The sequence below is a fragment of the Bos indicus genome, chromosome X, assembly GCF_029378745.1.
Source record: "Bos indicus isolate NIAB-ARS_2022 breed Sahiwal x Tharparkar chromosome X, NIAB-ARS_B.indTharparkar_mat_pri_1.0, whole genome shotgun sequence".
Classification (NCBI taxonomy): Eukaryota; Metazoa; Chordata; class Mammalia; order Artiodactyla; family Bovidae; genus Bos; species Bos indicus.
In genome coordinates, this window is record NC_091789.1 from 409,636 (window position 1) to 425,665 (window position 16,030).

A 16,030-nucleotide genomic window follows, 5' to 3' on the forward strand; every position below is an offset into this window, starting at 1 on the left:
ATGGACCCCTCGTGAAAAATTACAGCAGTCCTCCCCAAGAAAAGGACCTGGGTCCTCCACGGTGGGGCGGTGGGGGTGAGGCATAGGGGTTCACCTGGCAGCACAGTTCCATTTCTGAAATAGAACTCCAAGGAAAACAGTCCTGGATCCCCTCGCTGGCTGCAGACGGTTTCGCCCAACTCAGCTTCAGCATACGCTCTGGGGCCAGTTTCATCCCACCATGAGTGGGTCTGGATACCCTGTGTCTTAAGGCAGAGGAAGGATTTCACGGGATCCTGTGGGGCATGGGACCCAGACTCTTTGGCACAAGCAAATGTACACAAAAACTCAACTCCAACCCGGACATAAAGTGCACATGCATTTGTCTCGGTCTGGGACCAAGCCTTCATCAGGCAAAATTCCGCATCTTGTCTGCTGGATGTTTGTCCCTGACAGGGTGGCCACCTCTTCCCCTTTTGGCCTTGTCCATGGTGGCCAGGCACAGTGCCTCTGCCTGGGCAACAGTTCCTGGGTCGCCAGTGGCCCTGAGACCTCAGGGACCCCACTGGTGTACCTCCCTCCTGCAGGATGGTCGAGGATCCCCTGGCCACAGGCCCTGGGCTGGAGCATCTGCTCCTTGTTCCTGAATATGGCAGCTGCTGAGATCAAGCCCCCAAGGGTCTAGCAGCCGTGGGCTCCTCCATGGGAGAGCCAGGCCCCAGAACACCACTGCCTGTTGCTTCCACACCTGCTCTGGAGGGGTGCCCGGCAGCCAGGTTTGCCCAGAATCCTCTGAACACTCCAAACACCCCCTTGCTCCCCTCAAAGGCCTTCCCCAGCAGGATCCACAGCCAGGGCCTGGAGGCAAGGCTCAAAAATCTTCCGCTTGATGGTGTTGCAGAAACAAGTACTCAAAAAACCAAGCACCACACTTGCAGAGTTGGAGAACTCAGGTTTATTATGCCGGTGGACCCAGAGGAGTTAACATTCCAAGCTCTGAGCCCCAAACAAAGGGGTTACAGAGTTCTTATACATGGACAGGCATGATTAAGCGGGTTTGTGGGTTTGCAGGGGCTGGGTGATTGCAAACAGCAGGACAAGGGTGAGTGAGATAAGCTTCAGTTCCTAGTACTGTGAGTCCCCACTTTCTGAGACCTATGTGATCCAGACTTTGCAAGGAGCAAGCTGAGTTACAGAGGCAGGAGTAGGAGGTTATGTAAAATTTTAACCTTTCCTCTTCAATGGCACTGTTGCTGCAGAAATGCCATCCACCCTCTGGAGCATGGCCTCTCCCTCCGTACTTTGCAGGTGAAAAAAAGGCCCATGGAGGCCCAAGAGTCTTCCAAGTGGTCCACAGGAATTTTGTGAAAAGAGGTGTCTCCTCCTTTGGGGGCTGCTCCTTGAGAGTAAGAACATAGCTAAAGGTGAAAGAGGAAAGGAACAGGCCACACTGACTCCATCTTGAGAAGGAAACTCCCTCTTGCATTCTTGGTGAACTCTGGACTATGTGCCTGATAGCCACGGAGACAACATAGGTGCAGCCGAACAGGCCTCCCAAACTGATAAACACCAGATTCCATACCAAGATTTCCTGTCGCCAGAAAGAATGTAATAAGCCCCTATGTATTCAGTCACCTTTGTAATCTTTATGGCACCCACTGGTGTAGGCTACAATATATAACCAGCTGACCCTTCTGATTATGAAACATGACTGTAACTTGATTGTATCTCCCTTTAACATTTTGCAGAGTAGGACTGAGGAATTTGGGGATGTGGGCTTGTGCACGTACACTTAGGGTATATAAGGTTTTCACAAAAATTGGTCGGGGTCCCTGGCTAAAAAGGAAACTCTGCCTCAGACCTGCCATTGTGATAAACTGCACTCTGCTATCCACATTGTCCTTCTGAATGACTTTGCTTCCCGGAGCATTTGGCTACAACAAAAGGATGTGCAAAGGAAGCCATCCATCTCTGGGTCCATGTCCACAGCACTCTAGGAGATTCTGAGTCCACATGGCCTGATCCCCATTTCTTGGAGAGTGGGATGTGATGGAGTCTGTCACTTTGTTATTATTGGTCAGGATTAGGGCCAGAATTCCCTTGATGATTTACATAATTAGTGGTTCATTGAAGACCTATGCTTTTTGGAATGAATCCAGGTTCTAGCCATGCATACAAAGGGTGTGCTCCTGTAATATGGATCCTTTTGGAATATGTGTAGAGATTGGTCCCTACAGAGACTCTTAAGTGGCTCTGTCATGTTTTCTAACTTGTTTCTAGCTACGTGACTGAGAGTGCTGAACAAACCCCAAACTGTCATTTGTCCCTTTTACCAGGACATTCATCCCTCATGGGAATCAATAAATTAAAAGTGGGAGAATGTGTATCTGTGGATGCAGGGCTAACAGGTTATTTATTTCAGGAACTTCAGGGCCACTATTTCAGGTAAGCAAAAAGGCTCATTGTGTTAAACCACAACCCTCAAACCCAGCAAAGTATTCTAGGAAATGATTAAATGGTCACAGTGGGTTACATCACAATGGCTTTACAGTATAAAGTCCAGCCATCTGTACATTTACTTCTCCTAAGGGTAGGTAGTGTGGCTGGATCTTTTTTTTTTTTAATGAAACAAGAAGATTGGTGTGTTGTTATGTTTTGGTTCTTATGTTTTTCATGTTCTTCATGTTTCATGAAGGATATTGATCTGCATCAGTGGGCAAAGGTATTCAACAGTATTTTCTTTCCTTTTCAGGAACCAGTTTGGTAAAAAAATCAAAGCATGTGATCAACAGCTCGTACATTATATTGGTGTGGACCCAGAGAGCAAGCACAGACGAAGAGCAGACACTGACCTCACAGTTCTGACAGGTATGGCATACAGTCCTCAGTTGTGCTTTGTTTCCTCCTTCTGTAGAGTAGGCTCCTCTCTCAAGGCAAGTGTCTCACCCAATTTCCTTGGGTTAGTGTCTGGTTAGTTGCGTTTTCAGATATACTTAGTCACTATAGTTGTTCATATTAATGATCAGAGGAGTTCTACCTGTGGGGTTCAGATATCAAACTATTCGTAAGTTCCAACAGCCCTGAACTCAGTTAAAACTCAAAGCCGAGAAAAGACCAGTATTTTACTGGTGCAGATTTCAGACGTCTGATAGGTACGGGGGGAAAAAAAAAAAACCAAAAAACTCCCAGGTGTTTTGTGTTTTACTCCTTTGCCTTTTACAAAGATGATTTTCTGAAGTGTTTTAGTGGAGTTTATACTGGTGCCATGGAGGTGTGTTGTTAATGCTAACACTGAGCAAAGGCAAGGTTACTTCAGTAACCTGAGACCTTTTAAAGCTATCAAAGTAGACTTCTTGCATGAAGGGCAAGGATTCCCTAGCCAGAGGCCCTGGGGCAGGAGCTTCAACTCCTTGTTCCTGAACATGGCCACTATCGAGGCCACGCCCCTGAAGGCCTGGCAGCCAGGGGCTCCTTGGTGGGCAAGCGAGGCCCCAGAACACCACTACCTGTTGCTTCCACACCTACTCTGGTGGAGTGCCAGGTAGCCAGATTTGCCCACAATCCTCTGAGTGACCCAAACCCTCCCTTCCTCTCCTCACAGGTCTTCCTCAGTAGGATCCACAGGAAGGGACTGACGCCATGCTCCAAAAGCTTCTGCTTGATGGCACTCTTGTGCCAGAAATGCCAATCACCCTCTGGAGCTGGGCCTCTCTCTCCACCCTTTGTGTATCAAAAAAGGCCCATGGTGGCCAAAGAACCTTCCAAACCCTCCAAACTATGTTAGCTCCAGTGAAGTGTTGGGAGAAGAGCTGTGTCCTCCTTTGGGGTCTTCTTGGCAGTAATAACATACTGAAAAGGACATTCAGAGGAGCCCTCCATCTCTGGTTACATGTCCACAGCACTCCAGGATTTTCTGAGTCATGTGGCCAGGCCCCTCTTTCCTGGGAACCAGGATGTGATGTATTGTCAACTTTGTTATTATTGGTCAGGGTTATGGCCAGAAGTACCTTGATGATTCACCTACTAGGGATTGGTTGAAGACCCTTGCCACTTCAAACAAATCCAGGTTCCAGCCATGCACACAAAGTGTTGCTCCTGTAATAATGGATCCTTTTGGAATATGAGTAAAGATTGGTCCCTACAGAGCATTCTTACTTAAGTGACTCCATCTAGTTTTGGAACTTGTTTCTAGCTAGGTGACTGAATGAGAGTGCTGAACAAACCCCAAACCATCACATGTCCCTTGTGCGAGGGCACTCATCCCTCATCAGTTCAGTTCAGTTGCTCAGTTGCGTCCAACTCTTTGCGACCCCATGGACTGCAGCATGCCAGACTTCGCTGTCCATCTTCAACTCCTGGAGCTTGCTTAAACTCATGTCCATCACATTGGTGATGCCATCCAACCATCTCATTCTCTGTCATCCCCTTCTCCTCCTGCCTTCAAGCTTTCCCAGCATCAAGGTCTTTTCCAGTGAGTCTGTTCTTCACATCAGGTGGCCAAAGTATTGGAGTTTCAGGTTCAGCATCAGTCCTTCCAATGAATATTCAGGACTGATTTCCTTTAGGATGGACTGGTTGGATCTCCTTGCAGTCCAAGGGACTCTCAAGAGTCTTCTCCAACACCACAGTTCAAAAGCATCAATTATTTGGCACTTAGCTTTCTTTATAGTGCAACTCCCACATCCATACATGACTACTGGAAAAACCATAGCTTTGACTAGATGGACCTTTGTTGGCAAAGTAATGTCTCTGCTTTTTAATATGCCGTCTAGGTTGGTCATAGCTTTTCTTCCCAGGAACAAGCGTCTTTTAATTTAATTGCTGCAGTCACCATCTGCAGTGATTTTGGAGCCCCCAAAAATAGTCTGTCACTGTTTCCATTGTTTCCCCCATCTATTTGCCATGACGTGATGTGACTGGATGCCATGACCTTAGTTTTCTGAATGTTGAGTTTTAAGCCAACTTTTTTCACTTTGCTCTTTCACTTTCCTCAAGAAGCTCTTTAGTTCTTTTTCGTTTTCTGCCATAAGGGTGGTATCATCTGCATATCTGAGGTTACTGATATTTGTCCTGGCAATCTTGACTCCAGCTTATAGTTCATCCAGCCTGGCATTTCACATGATTTACTCTGCATGTAAGTTAAATAAGCAGGGTGACAATATACAGCCTTGATGTACTCCTTTCCTGATTTGGAACCAGTCTGTATTCTATGTATAGTTCTAACTGTTGCTTCTTGATCTACATACAGATTTCTCAGGAGGCAGGTAAGGTGGTCTGGTATTCCCATCTCTTTAAGAATTTTCCACAGTTTGTTGTGATCCACACAGTCAAAGGCCTTGGCGTAGTCAATAAAGCAAAAGTAGAAGCTTTTCTGGAACTCTCTTGCTTTTTCGATGATCCAGCGGATGTTGGCAATTTGATCTCTGGTTCCTCTGTCTTTTCTAAATCCAGCTTGAACATTTGGAAGTTCTCAGTTCTCAGTAAACTGGGAGAAAGTTTCTGTATCTGTGGATGCAGGGCTAACAGGTTATTTATTTTAGTAACCTCAAGGCCAGTAGTTAGGTAAGCAGAAAGGCTCATCAGTGTTTGAGCACAAGCCTCAGTCCCAGCAAAGTACTCTATGAAGTGACTAAATGGTCACAGTGGGTTACATCACAATAGCTTTGCAGTACAAAGTCAAGTCTATCTGTGCATTTAGGCTTATTTCTCCTAAGTAGTGTTAAAAGGAAAAGTTAAAATTTTACACAACCTCCTGCTCCTTCTGCCTCTGTAACTCAGCTTGCTCCTTGAAAAGTGTGGATCACTTAGGTCACGTAGTCTCAGAAAGTGGGGACTTATAATACTAGAAGTGGAGCTTCAGCTCCTCGTTCTTGAACATGGTGACTGCCAAGGCCATGCCCCCAGTGGTTTGACAGTCATAGATTCCTTGGTGTGCAATCCTGGGCCCAGGCAGGATGACCTATTCCTTCCACACCTGTTCTGGAGGCATGTCCCACAGGGAGGTTTGCCCAGAATCCTCTGAGTGTTCTGATACCTCCTTTCCACCCCTCACAGGCCTTTCCCAGCAGGACCCCAGGCAGGGGTGGGAGGCCATGTTCAAAACACATCCGCTTGATGGCACTGTTGCTCCAGAAATGCTACCATTATCTCTAGCATTCTCTCTCCCTCCACCCTTTGTGGGTCAAAAAAGGCGCTTGGAGGCCCAAGAGCCTACCAGGCCCTACAAGAGGGTTGGCTCTACTGGAGTCTTGCAGGAAGAGGTTATTCTTTGAAGTAACTACATCACAATAGCTTTGCAGTATAAAGTCCAGCCCATCTGTACTTTAGGCTTATTTCTCCTAAGGATAGGTAGTGACTGGCTGGAGTTTTCTTTTAATGGAACTAAAAGACTGGTGCATTATTTTATTTCTTGCTTTTCTTGCTGAATTCCTTCGGAGGGAGGTTAATTTGCACCTGTGGCAAATGTATTCAACAGTATTTTCTTTCTTTTTAGGTTCAGTCAGAAAAGCAAAGGGCATGATCAACAGCTCATTTAGCCTTGGTGTGGTCCCAAAGTACAAACAGAAATGAAGAGCAGACACTGACTTCACACTTCTGATGGTTATGTAATACAGCCCTCAGTTGTGTTTTGATTCTGTTGTCCCTTCTGTACAGTAGGCTCCTCTCTCAAGGCAGGTCTCTCACCGAATTTCCTCTGGTCAGTGTCTGGATAGTAGTGTGTTCTGGTACTTCTGCTCAGTCCTGTCCAACTCTTTGTGACCCGATGGACTGCAGCCCACCAGGCTTCCCTATCCTTCTCTATCTCTCAGAGCTTGCTCAAACAACTCCTGTCCGTTGTGTTTGTGATGCTATTCAATCATCTCATCCTCTGTTGTCCCCTTCTCCTCCTGCCTTCAATCTTTCAGGTATACTTAGTTACTATAGTTGTTCATTGTAGTGATGAGAAGAGTTCTGCCTGTGTGATTCACATATCAACCTATTTGTAAGTTCCAACACCCCTGAACTCAGTTTAAAACCCAAGCCCAGAAAGGACATTAATTTACTGGATCTAACTTCACACATCTGATAGATATGCAACAGAACTCCCATGTGTACTTTGTGTTTTACTCCTTTCCCTTTTACAAAGATGAGTTTCCTAAGTGTTTTAAACGAATTTATACTGGTGCCATGGAAATGCGTTATTAATGCTATTAGTGAGAAAAGGTTTTGACTGTGTGGATCACAATCAACTGTGGAAAATTCTGAAAGAGATAGGAATACCAGACCACCTGACCTGCCTCTTGAGAAACCTATACGCAGGTCAGGAAGCAACAGTTAGAACTGGACATGGAACAACAGACTGGTTCCAAATAGGAAAAGGAGTACGTCAAGGCTGTATATTGTCACCCTGCTTATTAAACTTCTATGCAGAGTACATCATGAGAAACGCTGGGCTGGAAGAAGCACAGGCTGGAAACAAAATTGCCAGGAGAAATAGTAATAACCTCAGATATGCAGATGAAACCACCCTTATGGCAGAAAGTGAAGAACTAAAGAGCCTCTTGATAAAAGTGAAAGAAGAGAGTGAAAAAGTTGGCTTAAAGCTCAACATTCAGAAAACTAAGATCATGGCATCCGATCCCATCACTTCATGGCAAATAGATGGGGAAATAGTGGAAACAGTGGTTAACTTTATTTTTCTGGGCTCCAAAATCACTGCAGATGGTGATTGCAGCCATGAAATTAAAAGATGTGTACTCCTTGGAAGGAAAGTTATGACCAACCTAGACAGCATAAAAAAAAATAATAATAATAAAAAAATAAAAAGCAGAGACATTACTTTGTCAACAAAGGTCCATCTAGTTAAGGCTATAGTTTTTCCAGTGGTCATGTATGGATGTGGGAGTTGGACTATAAAGAAAGCTGAGCGCTGAAGAATTGATGCTTTTGAACTGTGGAGAAGACTCTTGAGAGTCGCTTAGACTGCAAGGAGATCCAACCAGTCCATCCTAAAGGAGATCAGTCCTGGGTGTTCATTGGAAGGACCGATGTTGAAGCTGAAACTCCAATACCTGGCGTGCTGGGTTCATGGGGTTGCAAAGAGCCGGACATGACTGAGCGACTGAACTGAACTGAGTGAGCAAAGGCAGGGTTACTTCAGTAACCTGAAACCTTTTAAATCTATCAAAATAGCATGGTATTTTCACAAACCCTAGAGCTAGGAAGGATTTTGAGGTGATCTTGTTTATCCCCTGGGTTGCTAAAGGAAAAATCTTCTATCTTTCTATGCTGGAATCTCTGAAGAACGATATGAAACTTTGCATGTGAAATATACTTTGTTATATAGCCCCTTCTAGTTAAGAAACTTTGTTTATACCTTATTGAAATTTCTGTTGAGAAGGTTCCAGCAGAAACTCATTTGTTGTTTCTTTGTAGGAAGAAAACTATTTCTGTCAAATGCCTGTTCTGTATTATTATTCTGGTTATAACACAGGGTAGGCTCAGTAATATGAAAGAAGAATAGGTTATTATTTGTAATTGTAATATTAGGTTGGTGCAAAAATATTTGCACTTTTGCATTGTTGAACTTTGCCCTTTATATTGGCACACATTGCTTAATAAATGTGGGTATGTTATACATCATTTTAATGTACATTTCTTGCTTTTTTGTGCTAATGACTTATGTTTATTTTATATTTATGTCCATTTTATATTTATTTATTTCAGTCTAGGAAAATGTTAGACAAAAGGAGAATTCAAACAATTTTCTTATTTAGGTTCAAAATGGACTTCTCATGTTCAAATATGCTCTGAGAATGAATATTTAGCCAAGAATACTTTTTACTTCACAGATTCTAAAGACAAATACAGTTAGCAGTGTATATCATTTGTAGAAATAAACGATGCATATATACATAGCTTTCTAAAATGTCTGACTTGAGGTGACATTTGCAAGAAAGGGCAAAGAAGATGGAAATATTATCTATACGTAGCTAGACTTAAGCTGTGTTCAGTATAAGTATTCTGGCTTGTTTGAACCTATTTAGAGGAGTGATTAAAACTGGGACAGGATTCACCAGATCAATGTCCCTTTTAAAAGAGGAAAAAAATCCTGGGTTCTACACCCAGAACCCTATAAATTTGACTGGCCAAAGACAATTATGAAGAGAAAAACGAATAGAAGTTTATTAACATATGTACTGCTCAAGTAAATATGGGAGTTTTCATCAGTAACCCCTAATTCCACTTCTGGATATATATCTGAAAGAAAAGAAACTATTATCTTGAACAGATACCTGTACTCCCATGTTCATTGCAGCATTATTTACAATAGCCAAAACACAGAAACAACATAGGTGTCTACTGTGGGGAGAATGGATAAAGAAAATGTGATATAGGGACTTCCCCAATAGTCCAGTGTTTAGGACTCTGCGTTTTCACTGCCAAGGGCCTAGGTTCAATCCTTGGTCAGAAAACTAAGATCCCACAAGTTGTGTGGTGCCCCCCTCCAACAAAATAGCAAAGACAATGTGATACACACACACATACATACACAATGAATTACTCTTCAGTCACAGAAAAGAAGGAATTCTACTACTTGCAGCAACATGGATAAATCTTGAAGGTGTTATGCTATGTGAAATAAGTCAAAGACAAATAATATACTTCTTTATATGTGGGATCTGCTAGGGACAGGGAAAGTACGTGAAAATGGTCATAAAATGCAAATTTCTTCTGATAAGAGATGGATTAATAGGTGCTGTAGATTTAATGTAAAGCACAGTGAATTTTTTGTACACTTGAAAGTCGCTAACAGCAAATCTTAGCTAACTATGTAAGGTAATATTAACTAATCTTATTGTGGTAATCACATTGCAGGATATGTGTATAGAGATCATCATAGTTGTACACCCACATAGTGTTAGAAGTCAAAGTTAAATAAGAGTTCCTCTTCCTTTTAAAGGAGAGACACGTTTTACACATGAAAGTTTCCCTTATAAATGAAATCTCCTTTGTAGAAGGAAAGCTTGTGCTGTTTTTGGAGCTTTTCATGTGTTGGGCCTTCACCTGAAAACATCACAAAGAGGCAGGTTTGGGTGGCACACTCTTAACCCTATTCAGATGGGTGTCTCTTACCTAGCACCCGTATTTTACCTTCTCGCCTTCACTCTCATAACCTTCTATACAAGTGTTTCCGTTCATCATCGTAAAGCGTGTATCATTCAACACTCAGCTTCTGGGGAGCATCTCATTTTGGATGCTCAATTAAGGTTGTAAAAAGATTCCAGTTTGTATTTTGTTCAGTGCAACCTCTTTTCAAGGTTATACAGTTAAGAAATGAAAAATTTAATACATTTTTAGTAGTTTTAGGTTTACAGAAAAATGAGTGGAAAGTACAGAGAATATGACTGTTTGCCTACTCCTCACTCCAGCTTCCCCTCTTAACAGCTTCTGACAGTGTTACACATTTGTTACAACTCTAGTTTGTAATGAACTCTAGTTTACATTGGGGTTCAATATTAGTATCACACTTCTATGGGTTTTGACAAATACATAATGATATGTGTCCACCATTGTAGTACATTAGATAGACTCTTATTTTCCTAAAAAAAAAAAAAATCCTGTGTTCCACCTATTCATCTCTCCATCCCTCTGTGGAATCCTTGATAACCACTTATCTTTTAACTGTCCCTAGTTTTTGCTTTTTCTTGAATGTCATACAGTTGGAACCTTATCAGTAAATGTTTTTTTTTTTTTTCCCCCCAGGTTGGCTTCTTACACTTAGTAATGTGCATTTAGGATTCTTCCAAGTACGTTTGCAGCTTGATAGCTCCTTTCTTTTATTCCACACTATATTTGTTCATCTATTCACTGACTCAAGGACATCTTGGTTGCTTACAAGGTTTGGAAATTATGAAAAAAAACTATAAACATTTGTGTACAGGTTTCTGTGTGATTGCCAAACTTCCAAAGTGTGGGAAATAAAGCCCACTGGCCCAAACCAAAAGAATGGACTTGGAGACACAAGGTGCAGTGGGAAGCAAGGCTTTAGTGAAGGTCTTGCGAGATGAGGTGTCTGGTGGGCAGGCACACCCAGGGCAGTTACAACAAGCAATTTATTTTCTAGCACACAAGTCCCTTCCCCAGTTTCTCATTGGCTGAGTACTATGGGGTAGATAAATATTCTTTCCAGAGGTTGCCTAAGTATATTTCCTTCATTATGGGCTGGCCCTTTCCTAACAACTTGTTTTCACTTTTGCTCACATTTACTACTGTTCTTATGTTTTGAATTCACCAACAGAAGGAGCCAGCACGAAACCCTGAGCATCCCACTTTCCCTTTGTTTGAGTGCTAGTAAATTTTCTTTTTTCCTCAGAGATAGCTACCCTTCAAAATAGACCACATTAAGTTTTCATTTATTACATAGAGTGGTTAGAATATTTTGTATTCCTACTGGCAATGAATGAGTTTGTCTTGATTAACAACTTCATTAACATTTGGGGTTGATGTCATTTTTTCCATGAAGTCAGGGGCATATTTCACCTTGCTACGACTACCACCAAGAGTCCTCCACCCACACCTCCACAGGGGTACTTTCGTAAAAATAACCAACACCTCTTTGAAATTAAGACTGTCAGAAACCTCGGGAGGTAAAAATGGGCACTTATTGAATATATAGTATATTTAAAAATTTCCTAAAACTATGCAGACATTTATAGTGATGATAGTTACAGCATCTCTACACCTATTCCAAAAGGATTCATATAACACAAGTGCACACTTTGTATGTGTGGTTACAACCTGGATTTATTCCAAGTGGCAAAGGCCTTCAACCAAAGCCTAATTATTACAGCATCAAGGGAATTCTGGCTTCAAACTTGATCAATAATAACCTGACAGAACATATCACATAGTGATCGCCAGAAAACGTAGGGTCCAGGCCATGTGGACTCAGAATCTCCTAGATTGCTATGAACATGGACTACAGGTGGACAGGGTGCTTTAGATATCCACAAAGGTATGACCTTACTGCCAAGGAGAAGCCCCCTAAGGAGGAGACACCTCTTTCTTCAACAATCCATTAGAGTGACGCCCCGTTACAGCACTTAAAAGGCGCTTGGGCACAACCAGAGCCTTTTTTCACCAACATAGGGCGGAGGGAGTGGCCCAGCAGGAGAGGGCAATAGCATTTCTGGGAAATCAGTTCCATGAAGGGGAAGCGTTTTCAGCATGGCATGCAGGCCCTTCCTGTGGATCCTGCCAGGGGAAGGCCTGTGACGGGAGGAAGTGAGGGTTTCCAGCACTCCGAAGATCCTGGGCCACCTCACCAGAGCAGGTGTGGAAGCAACAGGTAGTGGTGTTCCGGGGCCTGGCTTCCCCACCAAGGAGCCCCTGGCTGCCAGGCCCTTGGGGGCGTGGCCTCGGCAGTGGCCATGTTCAGAAACAAGGCACTGAAGCTCCTGCCCCTGGCCACCTGGCCCATCCTGCAGGAAGGCTACTTTTGATAGGTTCAGAAGGACTCAGGTCGCTGAACTAACCCTGCCTTTGCTCAGTCTTAGCATTAAGGATGCACCTCCATGGAACCAGTATAAACTGGATTAAAACACTTTGGAAAATCATCTTTCTGAAAGGCAAAGGAATAAAACACGAAGTACACCGGGGAGTTCTCTTCCACACCCATCAGACGTGTGAAATCAGCTCCAGGAAAATAATGGCCCTTGCCGGGCTCCAGTTTTAGTTGAATCAAGCAGGGAAAACTTTTCTGATCATTATGATGATACAGCTGTAGCGACTAAGTCTATCTGAACACGCTACTCATCAGACAGTAACCCGAGAAATTGGGTGAGGGACCTGCCTTGAGAGAGGTGCCTACTGTACAGAAGCGGGTAACAGAACCAAAGCACCACTCAGGGCTGTATTATGTACCTACGAGAAGTGTGAAATCAGTGTCTGTTCTTTGTCTATGCCTCAATGCTGGCTCCACACCAAGGCAACGTAGGAGCTGTTGATCACACTCTTATTATTTTAGCAAGGCGCGACCTGGAAAGGAAAGAAAATACCGTTGAATTCCTCTGCCACAGATGCAGATCAACATCCTTCAGTAAGAATTCAGTTTGAAAAATATAAGAAACAAAACAAAACAGACGCCAGGCACGTCCTAGTTCCATTAACAGAAAACAAAAAAACATGATCAAACCGCACTACGTACCCTTAGAAGTCAGCCTAAACATCCAGATGGTCTGGACTTTATACTGCAAACCCACTGTGATGTAACTCACTGTGACCATTTAGTCACCCGTACAGTCACTTGCTGGGACTGAGGTTGTGGTTTAACATGCTGATGACCTTTCCTGCTTACCTAAACTACTGGCCCTGAGGTGTGTGAAATGAATAACCTGTTAGCCCTGCTTCCACAGATACACAAACATTCTTCCGCTTACCACCTACTGATTCCCGCATCCACGCGGGATGAGTGTCCTGGCACAAGGTACACAAGACATACGTCTAGGGTTTGTTCAGCACTCTCAGTCACCTAGCTAGAAAGAAGTTAGAAAACTTGATGGAGCCACCTAAGTAAGAATGTTGTGTAGGGAATAATCTCTATACCTATTCCATAAGGATCCATATTACAGGAACACAGCCTTTGTATGTCTGGCTAGAACCTGGATTTATTCCAAGTAGCATAGGTCTTCAACAAGCCGCTACTTATGTAAATCATCAAGATTAATTCTGGCCCTAACCCTGACCAGTAATAACAAAGTGACAGAATATATCACATCCCAGTCACCAGGAAATGGGGATCCGGCCATGTGAACTCAGAATCTCTTAGAGTTCTATGGACATGGACCCAGAGATGGATGGCTTCCTTTGCTTTTCCTTATCTGTGCATTCTTACTGCAGAGCAGAGGAGGAGACATTTCCCACAACACTCCAGTGGACGGCTTGGAAGACTCTTGGCCCCCATGGGCCTTTTTTCACCTGCAAAGGGTAGAGGGAGAGGCCAGGCTCCAGAGTGTGGATAGCATTTCTGAGGCAAGAGTGTCATCAAGTGGAAACTTTTTGAGCCTGGCCTCCTAGTCCTTTGGTCAATATTACAGGAAATGAGTCCTGAATACTCATTGGAAGGACTGATGCTGAAGCTGAAACTCTAGTACTTTGGCCACTTGATTCGAAGAACTGACTCATTGGAAAAGACCTTGATGCTGATAAATATGAAGGCAGGAGAAGGGGACAACAGAGGATGTGATGGTTGGATGGCATTACCAGCTCGATGGACATAAGTTTGGGCAGTCTCCAGGAGTTGGTGATGGACAGGGAGGCCTGGTGTGCTACAGTTCATGGGGTCTCAAAGAGCGACTGAAGTGAACTGAACTCCTGGTCCTGCCTCTGGATCCTGCTGGGGAAGGCCTGTGATGGGAAGAAGGGAGGGTTTGGAGCACACAGAGGATTCTGGGAGAACCTGGCCACGGTGCACCCCTCTAGAGCAGGTGTGGAAGGGACAGGCAGTGGTGTTGAGTATGGGCTAGCAGGCCCACCAAGGATACCAAGGAGCTGAAACTACTGCCCCAGGGCCTCTGACCAGGGGATCCTCACCTGTCCTGCAAGAGCAAGGTCCCCCAGTGTAGACCCTGGGGTCTCAGCGCTACTGGGGATCCAGGATCTATTGCCCCGGTGGAGGTGCAGTGCCTCGCCACCATGCACAAAGTCATAACGAGAAGAGGTGGCCACCCTTTTAGGGGTGAACATCCAGCAGACAGGATGTGGAATTTTGCCTGATGAAGGCTTGGTCCCAGACCCAGACAAATGCACGTGCACTTTATATCCGGCTTGGAGTTGAGTTTTTGTTTACTTTTGCTACTGGCAAAGAGAGTCTGGGTCCCATGCCCCATAGAATCCCGTGAGGCCCTTCCTGTACCGTATGACACAGGGTATCCAGACCCACTCGCGATGGGAAGAAACTGGCCCCTGAGTTGGGCGTCACCATCCGCAACCAGCGAGGGGATCCAGGTCCATGTTCCCCATGTATTACTGGACATTACCTCACCTCTAGAATTGTCTCAAGTGGCCCCCAAACCTTTTTACCCATGAAATGCTTATAATCCCACTGTAAACAATGCACAGTCCTTTACATGAAAATCCCTGTCCCTTTTATTTCGATTGCCCTCCTTCCCTGGTGGCTCAGTCGGTAAAGAATCTGCCTGCAATGCGGGAGACCCGGTTTGATCCCTGGGTTGGGAAGATCCCCTGGAGAAAGGCATGGCAACCCACTATTCTTGCCTGTAGAATCCCATGGAGAGGAGCCTAGCGGGCACAGTCCATGGGGTCGCAAAGAGTCGGACACGACTGAGCGACTAAGCACAGCACATTCTTCCACGTGGTTCAGTGATACGTAAGAATGGAGCAACGATTTTTTTTTTAAGGTTCAAAAACTCATGAAAGGAAATGTTACTTCTCTAGGGATGCATCCCGAGATGCCCAGTCCCCGTGGGCAGCACGTCAATCTCACTCGATGAAGGGGACTCCAGGGCGGCCACGTAAATGGGAAGGAAGGGAGAAGCAGCTGGCGAGCCTCCCACACTCCTCCGGCCCGCCCCGCCCTCTGCTCACTGGGAACCGCTTCCAGGCCCACCGGCCGGGAGGCCCGAGGGGCTCTACTTGGACCCTCTCCCTACTGTCGCGAGGGCACAGAACACAGACGGCAATACAATCCCCGTGCCCATGCTCACCCAGCCCAGGCTAAACGCCAAACCACGGCCCGGCCCACGCGGCACCCCCCTGCCCGTCTCCGCTTCCCCCAGGCCGGCCGGGTTGCAGCCAACACTGGCCCACCTTGCACGCAGGGTACAGGCTGCTCAGACGTTAGAGGATGGGGAGGGTCCCTCCGGCCAGAAGGGGTGCTGGTCCCGGCCCCGCGTCACCCCGCGTTGCCCCAGGGAAAGGACACAAAGGAGACTGAGTGGAGCAACGTGGCTGAGGCCACGCTCCAGCGGGAAAAAAACCGGTTCTCTCTGAGCTTCGCGCGATAGCTGGCGAGGTTCGACTGCGACCCTGCTCACCATTGCCGTAAAGC

The 16,030-nt window shown here is 45.0% G+C and overlaps 1 protein-coding gene and 1 long non-coding RNA gene across 3 annotated transcripts in view; one reads left to right on the plus strand and one right to left on the minus strand.

Annotated features, from left to right (window-relative positions):
• SLC6A14 (solute carrier family 6 member 14) overlaps nucleotides 1-16,030 on the plus strand; it is a 433,497-nt gene that overhangs the window by 5,677 nt on the left and 411,790 nt on the right. For both annotated transcript variants that reach the window (XM_070784015.1, XM_070784014.1), the window contains one exon: nucleotides 2,732-2,847. The gene's annotated coding sequence lies outside the window, so the exon portion shown is untranslated. The remainder of the gene's footprint in view (nucleotides 1-2,731; nucleotides 2,848-16,030) is intronic.
• LOC139181156 (uncharacterized) lies at nucleotides 917-15,909 on the minus strand. Its single transcript, XR_011565245.1, has 3 exons — nucleotides 15,790-15,909; nucleotides 14,224-14,367; nucleotides 917-12,999 (listed from the first exon to the last, which is right to left on the minus strand). It is a non-coding gene; the product is annotated as an uncharacterized lncRNA (long non-coding RNA).